At 40.8% G+C, this 20042-nt stretch overlaps 1 protein-coding gene and 1 long non-coding RNA gene across 33 annotated transcripts in view; one reads left to right on the plus strand and one right to left on the minus strand.

Moving 5' to 3' along the window:
* The window catches only part of TNS3 (tensin 3), a 290201-nt gene that overhangs the window by 22400 nt on the left and 247759 nt on the right, over positions 1–20042 (plus strand). For 10 of the 32 annotated variants that reach the window (XM_021382373.1, XM_021382374.1, XM_021382372.1 and 7 more), the window contains exon 1: positions 12786–12972. The exons of 7 other annotated variants lie outside the window; for them this stretch is intronic. The gene's annotated coding sequence lies outside the window, so the exon portion shown is untranslated. Of the gene's footprint in view, positions 1–12784; positions 12973–13062; positions 13351–14293; positions 14373–20042 lie in introns of those variants that run through there. 15 more of the 32 variants (XM_021382356.1, XM_021382358.1, XM_021382355.1 and 12 more) reach the window with 4 other exon arrangements.
* LOC110390835 lies at positions 1383–7129 on the minus strand. Its single transcript, XR_002433900.1, has 3 exons — positions 7094–7129; positions 4453–4592; positions 1383–2818 (listed from the first exon to the last, which is right to left on the minus strand). It is a non-coding gene; the product is annotated as an uncharacterized LOC110390835 (long non-coding RNA).

The following is a 20042-nucleotide window of genomic DNA, read 5'->3' on the forward strand; positions in this document are numbered from 1 at the left end:
AAAGAATTGGGTAGCACAAATGAATGGTTCCTAAGCTCAGCCTAAGAAGCTAGGGGCTTTCCTAGGTTCTTTAATGCTTCTAGAAAGAGCTCATGCCAGTGCTTCATGCCACTTAGTAGTATCTTTATCTCTGCTTGTGTGAGAGTGACATAAAATAACTGGTACAAGAAAGCAACTTCATAGAATCCCCTACTGTGAATGCAGTATTGTAAAGTTTTTTTGTCCTTTCTGAGTATGACAATAGGACAATATGAGTACCAAAAATGTACTTATATTTTGAAAACATTCTCCATCCCTACAGTAAAGATTTCTGTGAGATTTTTTTTTGTCTTCTCTTTTTGTTTTTTAAATTTGTCTTCTGTTTTTTTGTCTTCTAAATTTGTCTTGGCAGGTACTATGCTGAGATTTGGTATTACACAAGTAGATATTGTGGTCCCTCATGTTTTGTAATTGCTGCTATATTAAAAGCTTTTTCTTCCTTCTATTTCAAATTCAGTAGTTTTGGTTTGTCTTGCAAAGTTGAACAGAAGTCCTGGGAAGACATAGAACCTTAATTGTCTCTCTTTTTCACACATTGGAACACTGCTTCTCTGTTCTATTTTATTATAGCTAATTGGAGAGTTATTTCCTAATTCATTGTGTCTTCATTTACGTTACTGCTGCTCTCCTGAAGCAATTGGACAACATATGCCCTTCCTGAAATTGATGTTGGTGTCTCCTCCTCTCCCCATATGATAAAAAATGGGGAGGAAAAGACTGTTTTTATTTATAAACACTGGAGTGTGCAGTAGAGGGAAAAGCATAAAGGAGTATCAAACAGACTATGGTGCCTGTACCCTGGAAGCAGACACCTGTCAACTCACAGGAAAATAATATTTTTTTAAAATTGATCTTTTTGCACTTAGGTCACAACAACCCCCTGCATAGGCTTGTGTGGCTGGAAAGCTGCACAGAATAAAAGGGTCTGGGGGTATTAGATGACAGGTGACTCAACAAGAGCCAGCAATGTGACCAGGCGGCCAAGAAGGCTGATGACATCCTGGCTCGTATCAGAAATAGTGTAGTCAGCAGGACTAGGGAGGTGATCATCCCTCTACACTCGGCACTGGTGAGGCCATATCTTGAATATTGTGTTAGTTCTGGACTCCTCACTACAAGAAATATGTTGAAGCCCTGGTGCACGTCCAAAGGGCAACAAAGCTGGTGGAGGGACTCGAACATGAGTCTTATGAGGAACAGCTGAATGAACTAGGATTGGAGATTTAGTCTGGAGGAGGCTCAGCAGAGACCTTATTGCCCTGTACAACTAACTGAAAGGAGGCTGTAGTGAGGTGAGGATAGGTCTCTTCTCTCTGGTAATTAGTGATAGGACAAGAGGAATTGGCATTAATTTGTGGCAGGGAGAGGTTCAGTCTGTATATTCTGAAAAATTCATTCTCTGAAAGAGTGGTCAAACAATGGAACAGGCTGTCCAGGGAAGTGGTGGAGTCACTGTTCCTGGTGGCTTTCAAGAAAAGGGTAGATGTGGCACTTAGGGACATGGATTAGCGGGCACAGTGGTGATGGTTTGATGGTTGGACATGATGATCTTAGTGGTCTTTTCCAACCTTAATGATTCTAACATTCCATTTCAATATCTCCATTTATGGGCTAGGTTCCACTCCTTGGGAGCTCTTCTTTGAATCAAGCCATTGTGAATTAGAAAGTAGACATCATATTCCATTAGGAGAGTACCTACTAGCTCTATAAACTAAGAGAGTGGTAGTTGAACTGTTTAAATCCTGAATGCTTTTGTATAACTGACATAATGAAAGCTGAGGCAAATTCCATAAATTGAGATGCATGCAGGATTGTTAAAAAGGAGCCAGGCAACAGAAGTCACTGGACAAAGATGTAGGCTCCTTGGGGAACAGCCACTGGTTTTACATGCTACAGAGACAGCATGGTATGCATAGAAAAGATAGCTATAAGGAAACACCTGATGTCTATAAGTGTCTCTTCTCATATTTTTGGTGAATTGTTTGGTTAGGCCCTGCGTAAAATTGCAAAATGAAGGTATAGAATGATTCAGTTTGGTCCTACACGTGGATCTGCCTGGTAAATTTACCCCGAGGCTTGTGCTGTTTGTTCAGTTCTCTCCCCATAAGACCATAAACAATGGAAATTGCTGTGCATTTTTAGTTCTGGATTCATTTTTGTTTTCCATATCAACACATACCAGACAGCTGTTGTTGTCCTCAGTTCTGTTTATTTCTGTCTGGTTTGACAATGTTACTGCTAGTGGATACTGTATCTGTATGCTCCTTGGTAACTGAGTACATATCCAGTAGAGGAATTAGTTACATTAGCTAGTCTGCCTACTATTTGTAAATGTACATTACTTTTCTGTCCTTCACAGCCTACAAAGCAAATTCCTGTGAGCAAAGTTACTTTATACACTATGCTTACTTATTTAAGTTAACTTTCAACAGCGAAGTAGTCTGTTCAGTTTTCTACATGGAAGGCATCTTCTTAATCTGAGAATAATGAATCCAGGGTTCTTTTCCTTCTAGTTTCACTAGAGTGTAGGCAGTCAGTAGAACTTGGAAGGGTCCTTTCCACTTCTCTTGCAGTGTTTTGGATGTCCAGGACTTGACATACACCAAGCCTCTCAGTTGGAATGGATGTGTGGTACGAATCCTGGCTTGTCTATCCTTAACTGGCTCAGTTCTTTTTGATCTTCCAGGCACCTCCCCTGCCCATGCCAAAGGCACTGCCGCAGTTTCAATTCCAGGTGAAATTTCTGTCTTTGCTGGCTTGGCTTCCTTTAACAATAACACTGCAGTTTGGACAAATTTAGATTCTGGTATCAATACTTCTACCTCTCCATCTTTAAATTTTATTTCCACCTCTAATTTCTCAAACAAGTCTCAACCAATTAAAGACTTCCTAGATATCTGCGGATAGGAACATTCTCACTTCCAGTATCCTTCCTCTCTACAGTCAGCATGCTGTTTTCTTCCCTAGCTGGGATTTCAGCTACATGCTCACCCCGAGTGCCTCCTCCATAGGCCGCGCAAGGAGAAGGGGGCAGTTTGGGGAGAATCTGGGTCGGGGGGGGGGGGGGGGGGGGGAGTCCCAAGTGGCTCTTGCCTCAGCTGGCACCTTGCGACCAACTCAGAACAGGTGCGAACCAGAGGAATACTCCTCCCCAAGTCTAAATCCACTCCAGGATTTAGGCCCCTCTCATCCTTGCCAGCATTATATCCCAAGCAAAAGAAAAAAAGAAAACAAGAAACACCTCTGCAATGTCCTGCCACTACCTGAGCCCTCCCCTTGGGTCCTTGTGAATCATTTGTTTTTCTGTACCATCAAACACCACCTGCACAATAACTTTTATATCTTTCTAATCTGGATCTTGAGTTTTAATCATCATTTCAAAAGGATTAGCTACACATTCAGGATCATCTAGATAGCTGCCAGCAAATGTTTTCCAATTGTTTAAGTCTATAATTAAAAAGGGTACCTTAACTACAACCGTACCATCATTTCTAACTGCCTCCCTCAGTGGAGCTTGTAGTGCAACCTTATGCCAGCTGCAAATCCTCTCTGCTACCCGTGTTGTTCCTATAGTCCCTCTTTTGGACTCATTAGCCAACCCCTCTGCCCCAGTGAGTCCAGGCCCATGCTCCTGGGGCCTCTGTCTCCCTCTTGGGGCTACTAACATCTCTAAGCTCTCCTCCTGCTCATTTAGTTTCAAGCATCTCTGACCAACACTACAAGCTGAACACCACCTTTTTAATGCCTTTCCTTTCTCCCTCTCTCTTTTATCCTTTTCTAGTACCAAAAAGAGAGGATCATTTTGGGTCAAATTCATCCTACACTTCTTTTGCCACTCAGAATGTTGCCTCGATATAAAGAATAGATCAGCATATAAACACCTCATCCTTTTATCTTCTCTCTGCAAAAGCAACATTAATTGTAACAAAGCGTTATAATTCAAAGTACCATTCACTGGCCATTTTTCTCCATCTTCTAATTTATACAGTGGCTGCCACTGATTGCAGTACTTAATTACATCATCTTTCCACACAACCTCACAAGGAGATCCAGTTATTTTTTTTCCAGTAACCTAGAACACAGCCTAAAGGTGACTTTTTCAAAATTCCCTCACCCCGGATGATTCAGTGCCCATTTTAATGACGCATGTGGGTAAATTCTGTGTACAACAACAACAAAAACAATCAGCATATAATAGCAGCACAAACCACCAATCAAACAAGTGTATCTGATGACAGTTACCCCAGTGATGTTTAATTTCAATTTTGGGGATTTAACCCTTTACCCAGGCCTTTTAGTCCTATCCTGCATAACTTCCATTACATCTGACAGGCAGGCAACCAAAACACAGGTGGGCCTCTAACCTCCCTGGGCAACCAAAACAATAACAGAAAAAAAAGCCTTCATACTTACTAGACAGTGGTCTTCGCTCCTGGGCTCTTCAGACTAGGGCAGGGTCCTCCCAAGAATACCTCAGTGCCAGCTGATGCTCCGTGATCCCAGGAACTGTTGAGGCTCAAGTGTTCTGTCCCCTTGGGATTGGGAAGTCATTACTGTAAAGCAGTAGATTAGGAAATTCTCTAAGACTCAAGTTGGAGTGATAGAAAGTAGGCATTCTTTAATATCAGCTCTGGATGCATGATTGTTACTCTCCTCCTATCACACATACTTTGCACAAAAAGGTTTTCAGTTTACATTCAGAGGTCTTCCCAGAGGCACATACATGTTCCCATACAAAGACTCATGGAAACTTCCTTATCTATTTAGGTACAAAGTCTAGCAGAGCCTCCCTTATCTATTCAATACAAAGACACAGACCCTTCCCATTATCTAAACAAACCAGAAGGTTGTCCATTAAGGGACTTAACAAGCTGCAACTTGTATAAGGACAACTTCCTCCCCCCTTCCCTTCCTTGCCTGTCCCTTCTGAACAGTTCATGCCATTAAACTGTAGCAATCCAGTCACGTGATCTACTGCACTATGTTTCCATGATAGCAAATAAACCATAGTTTTTCAGGTAGGCAGTGACTACTGGCTCCTTGTGTTTTTTTACTCATGCTCCACACCTTTGCATAGAAGCACTTCATTTTGCCCTTTGACTGCCTCATCTTTTTGACAGAACATTTTAGGAGGGTTTGGGGGCATTCCTCACTAGTCTCTTCCACTCCACTGCTCATGAGCATGCGTGTCTCATGATTTAGGGCCTCACCTCCCAAGTTCATTAGGCTTAGTTTAAATTGCAATATACTATTTGCTAGTGAAGATTCTCCTTCCTTTCCTACATAGGTGGACCCCATCTCACCCCAGTAATTTGTATTCACTGAAGTACCTTCCATGATCTTGGAAGCCAAAAGCTGTCAGTGACGCCACCCACATAGTCAGGTGGGTATTCAGGTGTTAATCTGCATGGTGTGTCAACTTCTGCTCACACTCCTGTCTCTACCTGACAAGACAGAGAAGACTACCTGGATCCCCATTCACTTCACTTGCACCCCCAGGACACTGAAGTGCTGCTTGATCTTGCCCAAGCATTGCTGTACTGTAGGTATACAGTAACATTGTTCACAGGCACAGAACATGCAAAGTAGATTCTGACTCAGAGCTGTCAGCTCAAAAAAAAAAAAAATACTCCCAGCAAAATTGTTTATCATGGACAAGGCGCAGAATCACTGGCCATATCAGGTAGAAGTAAGAGTACAAAAGGTTGTATGACTATGCAGTACCAGTGAAAAGTACCGTGAAGCACTGAAAAGGTCAGTTGCTTGGATACAGGGAGCTAAGAACATAGGTAGATCACTCTGAAAGTAGTGTCTCCTATTTATTTCAGTGGAAACCACAAGAGCTACAAAGAACACAAGAACACTTTGATAGAGCAAGTTCTCAGCTACAAAACATAACTTTCCAATGTAGTCACCAACATTAGCTATGCATTTTCATCAGCAATAAACAAGAACCTGCACACTTGTGCTTGTACAAATCTGCAAGAGTGTAGCTGTTTCACAGCTGATATTATGGAGTCATTACTGAAAACCACCACCTACTGCCTCCTTGTGCTAACATCCACCATTGGGTCTCTGTGGCAACCAAGCATGGACTCAGATGTGAACGATCCAAATCATTTGTTACAGGTTTTCACATCCCTTATATACATTCATAAGTTTCCTTTTTAACTTTCCCCATCCACCTTTACATGTGGTGTGGGAACAGTGGAGTCACAGCCTGAACCACTGACTGAGCACCTGGAGGAAAGACCTAGTCAGCCCTGGAAACACAGGTGAAGGCAATTCACCTGTGCAACTGGAAGGCCTCTTAGGCCTCATTTAAGGGGTGACTGCCACAGAAGGATCTCCTTCTGGAGATGTCTCCTTGGTGGAGCTTTTTCCTGCAAACCTAGGATCTTCTGACACAGGTGAGTGATCTACTTCCCTTCCTTTGTAGCACTTTATCATTGCTGGTCCTTCTGCCTCTTTTGTGACACCTTTTCCATCGTGTTGATCTTTCTAATCACTACACATGTCAACAAACCACAAACACTCCTTAACCATGCATGCAGGCGCTTATCCAGTCAGAGCCATGAGTCATTCCTTCTGCTTTTCTCTTCTTCTGGAGATGTCCTTAGTTCTCAGCCTTGCTTTCTCATGCAGTTTATCTTGCTTTGCAGCTTCTGCTCTGAATAGTCTTTCTCATATCCCCACAGGTCTCCATAAGGATTCAGCTGATGTTACAGAATATCAGTGGGTGCAATTTTTTTCCTGCATGGAGGAATGCAGCAACACACCTTTGCTTTATTATGTACTTCCATGACAGAGGCCATTTTGTCAGACTGCTCTTCTGTTGCCATCTGTCACATGGCAACCAAATTTAATAGAAAGTTCAGAAGGTTGGGAGGCTTCAGCCTTTACTGCCATACCACCAGTATCCACCTCTGATACTGTAATGTGATAGAAAGCACAGCAATGACAGTAGAGCTGCAAGATCCCAGGTGACAGTGAGAGAGGATTTGCTCAAACACAACAAGAGTGGGCACAGAAATAAAGGAAAGAAGCTGCTTACCTTCAAAAAGCTTCAAGTAAGCAGGGATCTCCAGAGGGATATCTTTGCCTCCACTGCCAACCCTTAAATGAGGTCTGGGAAGGGGTGGATCCTGGCTCCACCCTTTCTGGTTACTCAGATGCATTGCATGCACCTGAATGAACTTCCCTGGGTTGGCCCTGCCTTCCTACTAGGTGCTCAATCACTGTTTCAAACTGTGACTTAGCATTTCCACTACAGATGCCATGGGCTAATATAATAAAATAGGAGGCATTACTTTCAGAGCAGCCCTTGTATATGCATTGGGTGAGGTGTGTAATTGCTGGACTAAGTGAACAGTCAGGGTTTAAGAGTGTATAACCACAGAATATGTGGGTGGTTCCCAATAAAAAGTCCCCTGCACATTTTTCTGGGCTGGGTCCTATTTTACAGTGTGGAGGGAAGAGGCAGTGGAAGAAGAATACATCACTTTGAAGCTGCCATGGAAAAGGCAGTCACCAGTGCTAAAAGTACACAGGAGTGACGCACTGAAGCTTGATAAGGCCTGTTAAGATATCAGGGTCCTGATTCTCTGTCTTCTTGAACCTTTCATAGCCATTTGAGACGATTTTTGTATGTTCTATGCTAAATTTCCGTTCACATCACACTGAGTATATGGTACATGGCATTTGGTTCTTCATTGCCTCCCGTCACAAGTTTTGGAGGATTGTGTAACTGATTCCCGTGTGCAGAACTTCTGACTAACAGGAACTTCCTTCCTATGAGAGGAACTGACTGAGTTCTAGAAACAGCAACTGTATTATTTTTTGTTTAGTTCTTTCTCTGTCCAGTTGTATCAAGTACAGCTTGGCTTACCTCCTTCACTACCACCAGTCTTGAGCTGAAAGCATCTTATTGAGCTGGAGCTTTTTTGTGGGATGCAGTTGTGCTTGCATTGGTTATACACAATATCTGTCACACAGTGCATTAGTTGCTTTTTTACAGCCTTCACAATTTCACTTTTAAACTTGCGAATTGTAGTATTTCTCACTGTAGTTTCATCTTAATGCTTTTTAGTTGCTTACAAGAAAAATGAAAAAGAGGAGTAGTTCTAGGAAACTTAAGAATAGCAAAAAGTTTGAGATATTGTTAAGTATCAGGAGATATTTATCATATCACAGATCATTAAGTACTGGATGACATGAATAGTTGCATATATCCTACTCATTGTAGCATGTAAAATGAACCTACCTTAAAAAATGGTGTACTCCTGGCATGACTAGATTAACCTTCAGTGAACAAAGTAGATGTGCCCTTGCTTCTGCCTTGCAAGCAGACAAGCTTCAAAAATACAATTGTTTTTTAGCAAAATGTGGAACATTAGTAAAAGGAGAATATGTTGTAGATGTGGTGCAAGATGCTTGTCTTATCATTCATAAAGAATCAGAGTACCAAATGATAATCAGATAAATGACGAATCTTCCTTAGTACACTTCAGGTATGGAGTGAATTAATCATATTAAGGAGATTTTGTATTTCTCTTTTGATATCGTTATCAATTGAATGGTTCAGAAGGTTAATGTAGATTGTTATTTCATGTTCCCGCACCTGTAATACACCACTAGTGTATTTGATCAGTCAACAGATTTGACATTATCTTTTTGACTTCCGTGGGCATTGTGTTCCATACCAGGAAGTTAGTGATGGAAAACAGGTCCTGTGGGTTGATTCCTAGAACATTTAATATAAGGTTAAATATGGTCAGTCTGTGTGGTGGCTTGTAAAAATATGAAACTGAAGCTTAGGGCCCACATTTGACGTGTGCAGGGGCAGTTCTGTAAACATGAAGCAAATTAGATGAATATTACTTGTACAGTGTTGCAGCTGTAAGGATTTGTTTTATCAAATACGAAAGAAAACAGTAATGCCTGTTTACTGCAGGACTCTGTTTTTTCACATTGCTGTTGAAAACATCAGCACTGTTAATTTGTGCTTTTATTTTTTTGAACTGATTGCTCATGGAAATAATTTTGAGACCTGAATTCCTGGCTAAATTGGAAATTGTTTCTTTCTTTCTTTTTTTTTAAGATTAAGCTAGCATCTGAGCCAGATAGCTTCCTAGCAATCTTCTTCAAAACAGAATTCCAGGAGTTGCCTGACTTGCAGATGCATACAAAAGTATCCCTGGAAGAAAATTTGGTAAACTGCTTATGTAAGAAACGAATGCAAATTTTAGCAGTACTCTGAGGTACTGACTACCTTTAATGTAGTCTTGTATTTGTAGAACAATCCACAAGACATAAATTTTCTGTTCTCCTGAGGGAACTGATTATTTTGTTTTATGCTGGATTTAAGAAAATCGTGGCTGATCCACTGAATATTCTCTATATGGAGTTTTTATAGAATATGGCGATTTTTATATTATTATTTCTATAAAGTACTTTTCTTCCTGTATTTATTTTACAACTTTCCATTCTTAAATACTCTAGCTGAAAGGTAAAGTTTACTGCATTTGTTGTCACAGAAAGAGATCTTGCTGCAGTACAATTTTACTTTTCTTCAGTAAAGTAAGTTTTGCACAAAGAATAGTGAGCCTGTAGTACAGGTTGGAGTTTAGTGGTGGTTTGTGTCAGAATGCAGAGCTGCTGGGGAGACATTTATGAAGGACTGTAAATTCTTATGCAACTGTTGTGTTACATAGCTTAAAGCTATTACAGAATCTCCAAATAAATTATGCTTTTATGATCTCCAACACTGAAGTCAGATTACAAATTTGTATTAAGTGACCTGCTTTAGAAGTGTACCAAGGATTAGGAGCTGAACAGAAACTTTCTATCTATCCAGTAATGTTGACACTAATTTGATGTACATCCGTATGCCTTATAAATAATCATAAAAATGATAGCATATATTATCCATGTATAAATTTTATGCACGTGAGAAAATACTATTTTGATTTGGAGCTGTAATAGTTAAATGTAAGAGTAACAGGTAGATTTGTACAAAACTTGGTCTCCAGGTTCTTGTTGGTTGCAAGTGCTGTATGATAACTTTCAGTTCAGCGATGATCAAATAAGCAGTCTCTCTGTCTTCTGATTTAAAAGCTTTATTTGGGTAGCAGAAACATTATTCAAATTTGTCTACTTTTGGAGATACCATAAAGAATAAAACATCATTTAAAATCAGGAGCAAATGATCCTCAGAATGTAAAAGGACTCTCAGAATGTAAAAGGTATGAGTCACACAGAGACTTCTGTCATTCCATTCTTCAGAATTTTTGAAGTGTTTTTGGTGTTATTGAAGTGCAACAGTAGCCTATTTTGATTAGGAGGTTAGTTCAGGAATTCCTTTCACACAGCAGATTCCTTGATTGAACAGTGCATCTGAGATGAATGTTTAACTTCATCACTGACCACACCTTTGCGCAGGTTCATATACATCTAAAGCTCTTTAAACATAGACAGATTTAACCTCTCCTTTTGTATTCTCCTCCATTCCTAGCAAAGGGTGGAGGAGAGGAATTCAGAGTGTAGAAGTGGTAATTGGAGATTTAAACATACAAGAATATACTATTTGTCAAAGCTGTGAGCTATAAAATGTAAAGAACATGCATTTATGCTAAGCTAATGTTGTAGTAGCAAAGCTACATATTTAACTTCCTGAATTTTCACATAGTGTGGTATGCAAAAACAATCTTTTTTTCTTTGGCTCTTTTTTTCGTTGCCATTTATGTGTAATAACATGTTTATCTGGAAGCAGACGTACTCATATATATGAAGTGTTTCCAAAGTTCAAGCATTTAATAGTCATCTGTCAGATACTAAATCATGTGATAGTAGAAATCTTTTTTTTAATAATTTCTGCTTTCTGCTCTTGAACTTCTAGGAATTCAGGCTTTAAAATTTTTTCTTGAAAGTTTGCAGCTGATGGTAATAATTTTTGTTTGTTTTCTAATGACCAGTGAAATTTTCAGGTAACATGATGAGATAATCCATGCAGTGGGACTTAAAGAAGAACTCTGAGGCTTTAAAGGTGCATTTTAAAAAACCTTGTGAGGCTTTAAAGGTGCTGATCATGTGCACTTATGCACAGTTGATTAAGATACTGATCCCATTCTCAGAGTTTCTTGGTTTTATTTAGGGATATGTATGTTGTATTTTTTACACGTGACCTGTAGTGTAGGATGATGCACATGGTAAGAGTTAGGAGAAACTTTTAAGAACAGTGAGATGATCTAAGAGATTTGTAGTATGTGTTCTCATTCTCTGCTTCTCAGAAAAGAGAAGAAGTTTAAGATGTGATTATGAATAAAGATTTTTGATTATGTCTGACTTCTAAATATTCCTGGAGCTTTTGATGCAATACCATATAGTCTTATCCAAATTAAATGGTAAGCATGTCTGGGACCTAGTTTATCTTTTGCTTGGCTAGTGTTCGTTATATTGCTGTCTCTCAGCAAAGAATGTATCCGTATTTGAATACCAGTGCCTTCCAAATATTATAACCTGTTTGCCTGTTCCTGCAATGTAATGCTCTGTGAAGAACGGACTAAGATTTGTGCTTTGAAGCCCAGCTCTGGCATCTCCTGGAGAGCTTCTTACTCTAAAGCAAGAGATTTGCAAATGTTAACCAGCACGTTATTGCCTAAGCAGCCAGAGGGAAAAAACTTATTGCTAGAACAGGTTGTAAACCCTTGCCTCTGTCATTGTAAGGTATGTGTTTCTGCTTAGGATTCATATCCATGAGTTTGTTTCTGCATCTTTAGCTGTTGAAAAGAAGCTAGAAAGATGTCAAGATGGCCACTGTTTGTTTACATGGAGTACTAGCCAAAGGAAAGATGTTCAGATCTTTTCTCTCTAATGATGTGCACACACCCCTCAGGTGAGGCCACAATCTATCAGCTGATAGCGTGATCTGTATTAGGCATCTTAGTCCTATTAATCAAATTCCACATTGCTTCCATGAATACGTACTTAGTTATTTTAAATGCAAAGAACTTGTATTTCCTAACTACCCTGCTCTTTGGCTGTTTTGTATGGCATCTAAGATTGTGCAAGCAGTAGCAGCTGTGATCCAACAAGTAGAGGACGGTGCCAGTTTGTGGATTCTATAAAAACTACATGTGTAGTTTTCATATGTGGAGCTCATCTTTCCTGAACTACCTCAAGAAAGAGGTATTTTTTTGGTGTTTAAACAGCATGCATGTCAGTGCTTTAAGAACTGTACTTGTACAAATGTACACATAAGGAACCTGTGGCATTAGGCAGCAGCTAAGCTGAGATTTGGAGGATCATCCTGGAACCTGAGATGCTGAGCTGAGGCACTTAGGATGGTGAACACCCCTCAAGAGCCTGTGTATTTTTTGCTTTACCCCTGTACTGCATTGCACGTGGCTGTCCACAGCTCTAAGCTCACTCCTTTCCTTTGGCAGCCATGGTTAACTGAGCAGTATCTATGCCTTACACTTCTGCTCAAAGCTACTAGGGCACGGGCTCTGTCAGCAAAGCCTTGCAGGGCCCTACCGGGCTGCAGCGTTCGCATCGGCCCGAAGACCCTCCGCCTTCCAGACGACGCACCTCTTGGGTGACGGGGGCCAGCCTGTCCCGGGGCCCCAAAGAGGGTCGCGCTAAACAGGCGGAAGGAACTGCATTTCTCGTTGTATAGAAAGCAGTATCAGGTGAGGCCGGAGTGCTGGGCCTGCTCCGCGCGCCGCGGGCCCCCCGCCCCCAAGCGGAGAACAGTGGGACGCGCCTCCTCCACGCCTCCTCAGCCCTAACCGAGGCGGTGAAGGTTTCTCCACGGCGGGCGGGACTGTAGGAAATGAAAAAACAAGCGTGTGTGGCGCAGGGGGAGGAGGATTAGTTCTGCCGCAGAGCTTACCCCGCCGGCTCGGGGGGCCGCTACAGGGCCGGGGTAGTGAGGTAAAAACTTCGGCGGTTGTTGAGAATTCCGTGTGTGTGCCCGGTAGCTGTGGCGGCGCGGGGTATTGTTCTGGCAGGGGCTTTGTTCCTGGCGGGGCGGAGGAGCTCGCTGCCGTGCGGAGTGTTCAGCAGCAGAGTGGTGGCACTACGCCGCCTCGACGGGCCGTAGTACCTCCGGAGGGGACAGGGGAGAACTGCTTCCTGTGCCGGGCTGAGGAGTCTTTGCCCCTAGGGACGTGGTGGGGTGGGGATTCCCTGCGGCGCTTGTCGAGCGAGTCCGCCGCCTCCCGGGGCCTGTCCTGGGGCCTGCTTGCCTCTGGTAGTGCGGGCCGGGCGGGAGGCGAGCCCCGGGGGGAGGGGATTGCTGGGCTAGGGCAGGTGAGAGCGTTAGGGATCTTGGCCCTTTTGGGAGAGGGTTCAAGGGCTCATGTTACGGAGAGGGCAAAGGTAGTAAGGAGCCGCAGCGGGCGCTCAGGCGCTGCGGGCAGGGAGGGATGGCGGAAGTGGGCCCGGAGGCGTGCCGTGCTCCAGCGACGTGCCGCCGGAGAGCCTTTAAGATGCTCCTTCGTTTGGTTGACCGGGCTGGGTCTCAGCGCAGGGTAGCTTAGCGGCAAGGCATGTTACTTAAACCTACAGGCTTGTAAGGTGGGGGGGAACCCTGCTTCTGGGTTTTAATTTTGACCGCCTTGGGGGTGGGTGGAACATCTGTGTGGCAGCCTTTCAGGGCTCACTTCTCAGGGAGTGTTTCATGGGTTGTAGTCAGCTGTGAATCTGTGTTGAAACAGTCATAAACCTATTGGAGCAGAATGTTTTGGTTTCTGTGGTGAATGGTGTAGCTTGTCTTTGATACCGACCCAAACGTCTCCTGATGGCAGACTTCTCTCTGCAGTGGTTTCCTGTCACTGCCTAAAACTATCAGCTTTCCTATATAGAAAGGAAAGTGCAAATTCTGTAATCGTGAAGAGGAATTCTTCAAGTTTCAGGATCGTTGTGTCTTTTAGCATCTGCTTATGTTGTAAGCAGCTTTTGGAGTCTCTTTTGATGGATCATACTCCAGAGTTGTAATCTTCAAAATCAGAATAGTCTTATTCTGAGTGGTAAGGAATTGCGCCGCAACAAATTCTTACATTCCCAAACCTATGATTAGCTGATCATTATAGCAGTTTCTATAATATACTTCAAAAAATATGCTAAGCCGTGCAATATTATCTGTAAATACAGCGTTTACCTTCTATTAGGTAGGAAATGAAACAGTGAGAACTGAAAGGGCTGTACCTGTATGAAGGAGACTTTGAGTCTATTTTATCTGATGGTTTGATAGGAAACTTCTGGATATTGCTGAATGCTGTGACTGAATACAGATGTTTCAAGTTGGCTGATTTTTGAAAGAAAGTGCTGCGGTAAGTTAGTTAAATTTATTGTATAGATGATCAAATGGGGCTTTTCTGAAGCAAATGAAATTCTTGATGACTTTGAAGTTGTAAAATAGAACCTCTGAAGTACTGCAAATAGTGGCCTTTTCATCTTAAGTAGCCAAAAGACTTTTTGTAATTAATTGTAATTAAATTGATAACTTCCAATAATTAATGTTTATTGGAAGGCTTAATCAGTCATTCAGGCAGCAGCTACAAATGGTTTAATCAGTGGGTTTTTTTTTGTGATTTCTGACTTAATCCAAAATACCTGGCTGCAGTTCATACTTCATTTTACTAACCAACTCTGGTACTTTATGGGTCTTGTTACTGTAGGCATTAGCTTCTCTGTCTTGCTCTTGTTTCCTGGTCATGCAGAAAATATTTACATGTGGACACAAAAATAGGGACTGTTTCTCTGGTGGTGCTGCTTGTAGGGTGGCTATGAGTGTGTCCCTTAAATGTGTTGAGAGATGATCTCTCTCTTTGACCATAAGTTTTATGGCTAGAAGAAGTTGCAATATCACTGAGATTCTGAATAGTGCAAAAGACTGAAATAATATAATAATTATTTTTGGGTCTGACAAGCTGATAAAGGTTTTCTTCATCACTTCTGTGCCTAACTTTTCTTGAAATCGCCAAACTGGTAGAGAATGAAGCAGTATTTTGTTTTGTATCAGTGAGGGTTATTTGAGTAAAACATTATTAGTGTAATTACTTGTCTGTCTCCAAACCGCAGATGGAAACCAAAATAGCAAGCAGTGTTAAAATTGAAGAACAGGTATAATGAAGGAAAAACAAACATGGTGAAATATTTGCAATGCAAGGAAAGTCATTGTAGAAGTCACTAAACTTACTGCAGGAAATTAAAGGTTGGCTGGACATTGAAATGTAGGGCCCCCTGTCCTGCTTTATTCCTAATGAGAATTTCTAGTAAAGTTTTTCTTGCTGCCACTTAAATGATAAAATTGTTACTCATTTGTATGCTGATCCTGATCCCTACTGACTATCTCCTAAGAATGAAGAATTCTTGTCATAGCAATGAATGCTGAATGTGGCTTATGCATCAGCTTTGCAAAACTTCTCAGAGACTTAAAGCATTAATTCTTTCTTGGAGGGGGTTGGGGGAACCAAAAAGCTATTGAAATGGCTTGCACATTGCTGTTTGTCTTTGTATTTTTCTGTTGTGAAAAAAGCCATGTATGTTTTGCAGCTATGTTTGGTAGAAGTACAGCTTTTGGCTGCACTTTTTACCCATCAAATGCTATCTAAAATACTGTATGGCTAATGATTGCTTATTTTGAGTCATTGAGTAGAGTTGGGAAGTTCACAATGGAGTGTTTGTCCAGATGTTAAGTAAAGTACTCATTTACCTCACACTGATAGTGTAAGAATTAAAATGAATTGCCTGAATGAAATGTGGAACAAACTCTGTTTCGCACTAAAGCCAGTTGATAGGCCACACCTGACTGGCATCAACGGAGGAAAGCCTAGAGAAGGAAGAATTTTTGCAAGTCAGCCTGCTCTCAGTGCATGGACCTCCTGTACAAAGGACTCAATTGCAGGACTGAAGCATGCGGAAGTTACCAAATCCAAATGACAGTCTTTGTATATCAGTGACACCTGAGCTATTCCTAAAGAACCTTCTCTTGGAAAATCTCTTGGTGGAGACACTGACTGTGAAGGAAAATGTGTGTGACAGAAAAGGCTGGGAACAATGAGCTGCTTTTTTCTCTGCTTATTTGTTTCTCCTGGCTTCAGTATTTTTGTGGCTGGAAGGAAGAGGTGTGCAGGTGTCTGTATCCTCTCTGAACGTCAGTTCAGACCTTGGAAATTGCTTAATTGTTTCTTATGCCACAGGCCTGTATGAGGGCAGGGGTTTTCATGCATATATTTGCAGGTGTTCAGCAGCAAATTATTTTAGCAAGGGATGGTGTATGAGGTAGGGGAAGCTGGCATCCTGGAATTGTCAAAGTTTTAGCAGGCCAGTGTTCGTAAAGGTAGGCCTGCCATGTGAATGAAGACTGACTTTCAGAAAAGCAACCTGGAAGATGATATTTTATACCTGGGAATAGAGCAGTCTACTACCCTGCTTCATGCAACATCCATGGCACGCTGACAGGAGTATACTTCACTGTATTCATTTTAGCTATGTTTGCTAAATGAGAGAGCAAGGAGGTTGGGTTAAGAGATGGTTCATAGATTAAACTGTCTTTATGCCAGATGCTGTTAAGGAATTACAAAGTCATAAGCTAAATTGACACACTTTGAACTTCGGTGATAGCAGAAAGAGGTTGCTGAATACATTTGGGAATGTACCTGTGATTTTTGGAGAATGTGAAAGATTGCTCTCTGAACACCATTACTGTATTAAGTTAACATTTCAGGAGGCCCTTCTAGAACTGAGCTTTTAAAATTTATTTCATCTATCATTCTGCATTGATTCTCTAAAAGACAGAGGTGGTGGTGATATCTAAGCCTTAGCCTAGAAACAAACAAAAAGGGTAGGGCTGAGGGCATCTGGGTTTTCTTCTCAATTCATGGAAAGATCTGTGCTTGTGGGTACAGTGAAAAAGCAAGTGGTAATGACTTCAACCTATAAACGTGTTTTTATTTTCAGTTAAAATAAACTTTTGTGCACTTGAACTTTAATGGCTAATAGGTGATAGTGGCTTGTTAGAGGATGCTTCCCTAGCAGTCAGTGTCCTGAAAATAGTTTCTGTTAGAGTGAAGAATATCTTTGTGGGTATAGTGTGCTTGTACACCTGGAGAATGATTTCCTGAATATTTGGTTCAGGGTTCGTTTTCCTTGAATATCTGAGCCTTTCTATGCTACTACAGTGTTTGCAATCCAAATGCATTAGTGTTACGGTTTAACCCAGCAGGTGGCTCAGCACCACACAGTTGTTTACGCACTTCCCTCGTGTTCTCAGTGGGATGGGGGAGAGAATGGGGGGGTGGGGGGGAAAGTAGAACTCAGAGGTTGCTCACCACCCCTCCCTGACTGATGCTTAGCTAGCCTCTCTAGCAGCAGAAGAAAGCCAGGTGCCCTCCCACCCCCTTCAAAACTCCTTCTGCTTGATGTGATATGACTTGGAATATTCCTTTGGCCACTTTAAGTCAGCTGTCCTACTTCTGTTCCCTTCCAGCTCCTTGGGCCCTTTGCTGTAAATGAATGGTCTTGGGTCTATACAATATTGCTTAGCAGCAACTATAAATACTGATGTGTTATCAACGTTGTTTTTCTTCTAGAACCAAAATATGGCATCATACCAGACATACTGAAAAAAGCAATTCTGTCCCAACTGAAACTAAGACAATTTGTTTATTTTCCAGACTGTTGATATTGTATTTTCACCAAGTTATTTGATTACTTTTATTTTTTGTATTTTAGGTGCCTTGATTTTGGTTACTAAGTGTTCATTCTTGAGTTTAATGAAGGAGGAGTCTGATTTTGATTTAGAAAGACAGTCTGTTGCTATCAGTGATTTTAATTGTTAGGAACTTTTTTCATTAATATGGCTTTGATTTGGGAGATCAAAAAATGAAGAACAATTTATAACCTATTCCCGGCTTCTGGGAAATGTAGCATTTTCATTTACAATTTCAACAGATTTGGATATATAAGTCTAAGTTCCCTGGGGAAGTTGTAGGTTTTAAGTAGGAGATTGTATTCTAACTTATAAGAAGTTTTTAGATTAATCTGTTTATGTGAAATCTACTGGCATTATTCTATTTGTTAATATTCCTCTCTGCTGTCTCTTACCAATTCAAAATACTGTTGTATTTTTTTTTTAAACTCTAATATTATAAGCATCTAAAAACTTAGTTTATTTTAGCTGCTCTTGCTCTTTGGTTATGGTTTGTAGAAAAGAAAATTGTATTTTTCAAATGTGAGCCATACACCTATTCTTTTTAGAAACACATCTCCCATCCATAAGTAAACTTTGATGGTAAATATTGTCACATACCCTTTCTTTAGATATTATGACTATGGAAAGAGCTAATAATAAAGTTCTGTAGTTGTTTCCAAAATAAGTTCTGTGCTTTTTGTGATCTTGCAGATGTTTTTTTTCAGCAGATGCTTGGAAATGTCCTTGCTGCAGCTTTAATCCAGCTGTTCTGCATTATTTGGGGAGTGTCCCATGTTCTGTAATATTTTGATGGTTACCAGCATTCCTTTACTGTGTTACTTCTTTCTTACGTACTGTGGTAACTTTAAAGTATTTTGGAACCATCTTTCCACTCCTTTGCCTGACTATAGAAAAGCATGCTTACATGTGTGGACTTGAAACTTATGTGAAGGTTTGTCTATTCATACTGAATTACATATGCTTTCCAAGATGCTTTATAATGGCAGAAGGGAAGAAATATTTTTAATTCGAGTTGGAATCTTTATTTTCTTCCTTAGAGTTCTTTCCTTGGAGGCTTAAAAATTTTGCTGAAAAAACAAATACATTGCTGTTACTTTTTTGATGTTTCATGGGATATGCTTCATTTGTGGTGATTTTTTTTCTTTCAGCACAGAGCTTTCTCCAAACAGTGGCTTTTCTGTAGTAAAATGGTTTTGTCTTTAGAGTTGATGAAATGAAACCAACCAGAACTATATCCCACATGAAGTGCAAGAGTAGCATGCCAAAATCTTTGTCTTTATCAGTGTTTTTTGCCGATACCTTTCTTTGCTGTGCAAAGGTGCTTTGAAGAAAAATGGCGTTTTGACCTTTTATTTCTATGCAGGTGTAACACTTCAACTGTTTCCTGTGGTTATGCATACTGCTGCTCTCAGCTTTATTTTGATTTGCAAATGCTCATTCTTTCCTGGGGAGATAATAGACATTATTTTTGTATATTAGGAAAATATATAGTGTCAGTAAGCTCACCCTTCCTGAAAGGTAAAGGGTAGTTCATGAGGTGCCCCAGCTCTGTGGCTTGCAGGAGATAGCATGCTTTTCAGAAAGAAAATTTGGGAACTAATTGGGAAAGTGTGACAGCTGTAACGTCTGGAATCTGCAAGTACAGAACAGCAGTTTTGGGGAAGATGAGGAGTAAAATATTGATTCATAGCCTAGTTCAAGGTAATAGTGTGAAAACAGGCAACAGTTGTGTGATAAAGGAGCTGCTTTGCTGAAAATAACTGCTAAGTAATCAGAAGCCTCTTTGAGAGTTGCATTTTAATGGATTTTGCTCATTTGAGAAGGGGAAAGCATCTTGACATTCCAAGTTCAATAAATTAGCGCTGTATAATCAACCAGTTGAGCTGGTTAGTTCTTTATACCTGTGCTTATAGTGAAACTCTGTTCCCTGGAGGAATAAGATTTTATGAAGGTTTTAAGTATACTGTTTATCAGAGATCATGGTTAAGCTAAGCTGGTATGAGATGTGAGTAATGGCTTTTCTTCAATTTAGTATATTTTTGAGCATTATTTTGCTTTTAAAGGACTTGGTGAGTAATGCTTGGAGCACAGAGGATTGACATTCAAGAAAAGCAGACTGCTGTTGCATGTTCTCCATGTCATTGACTCATTCAGATATTGTCACTGGAAATGTAGCTTTAAATTTAAAGTTATATGCAGTGAGAGAGCTTGAAATGTAGTTCTGGGATTCACTTTCTGTCTTTTTGGAGGCAGTAACAGTTCCTGCCTTTTGCAGAGCGACTTC

This window comes from Numida meleagris, unplaced genomic scaffold, assembly GCF_002078875.1.
Source record: "Numida meleagris isolate 19003 breed g44 Domestic line unplaced genomic scaffold, NumMel1.0 unplaced_Scaffold218, whole genome shotgun sequence".
NCBI classification, from domain to species: domain Eukaryota; kingdom Metazoa; phylum Chordata; class Aves; order Galliformes; family Numididae; genus Numida; species Numida meleagris.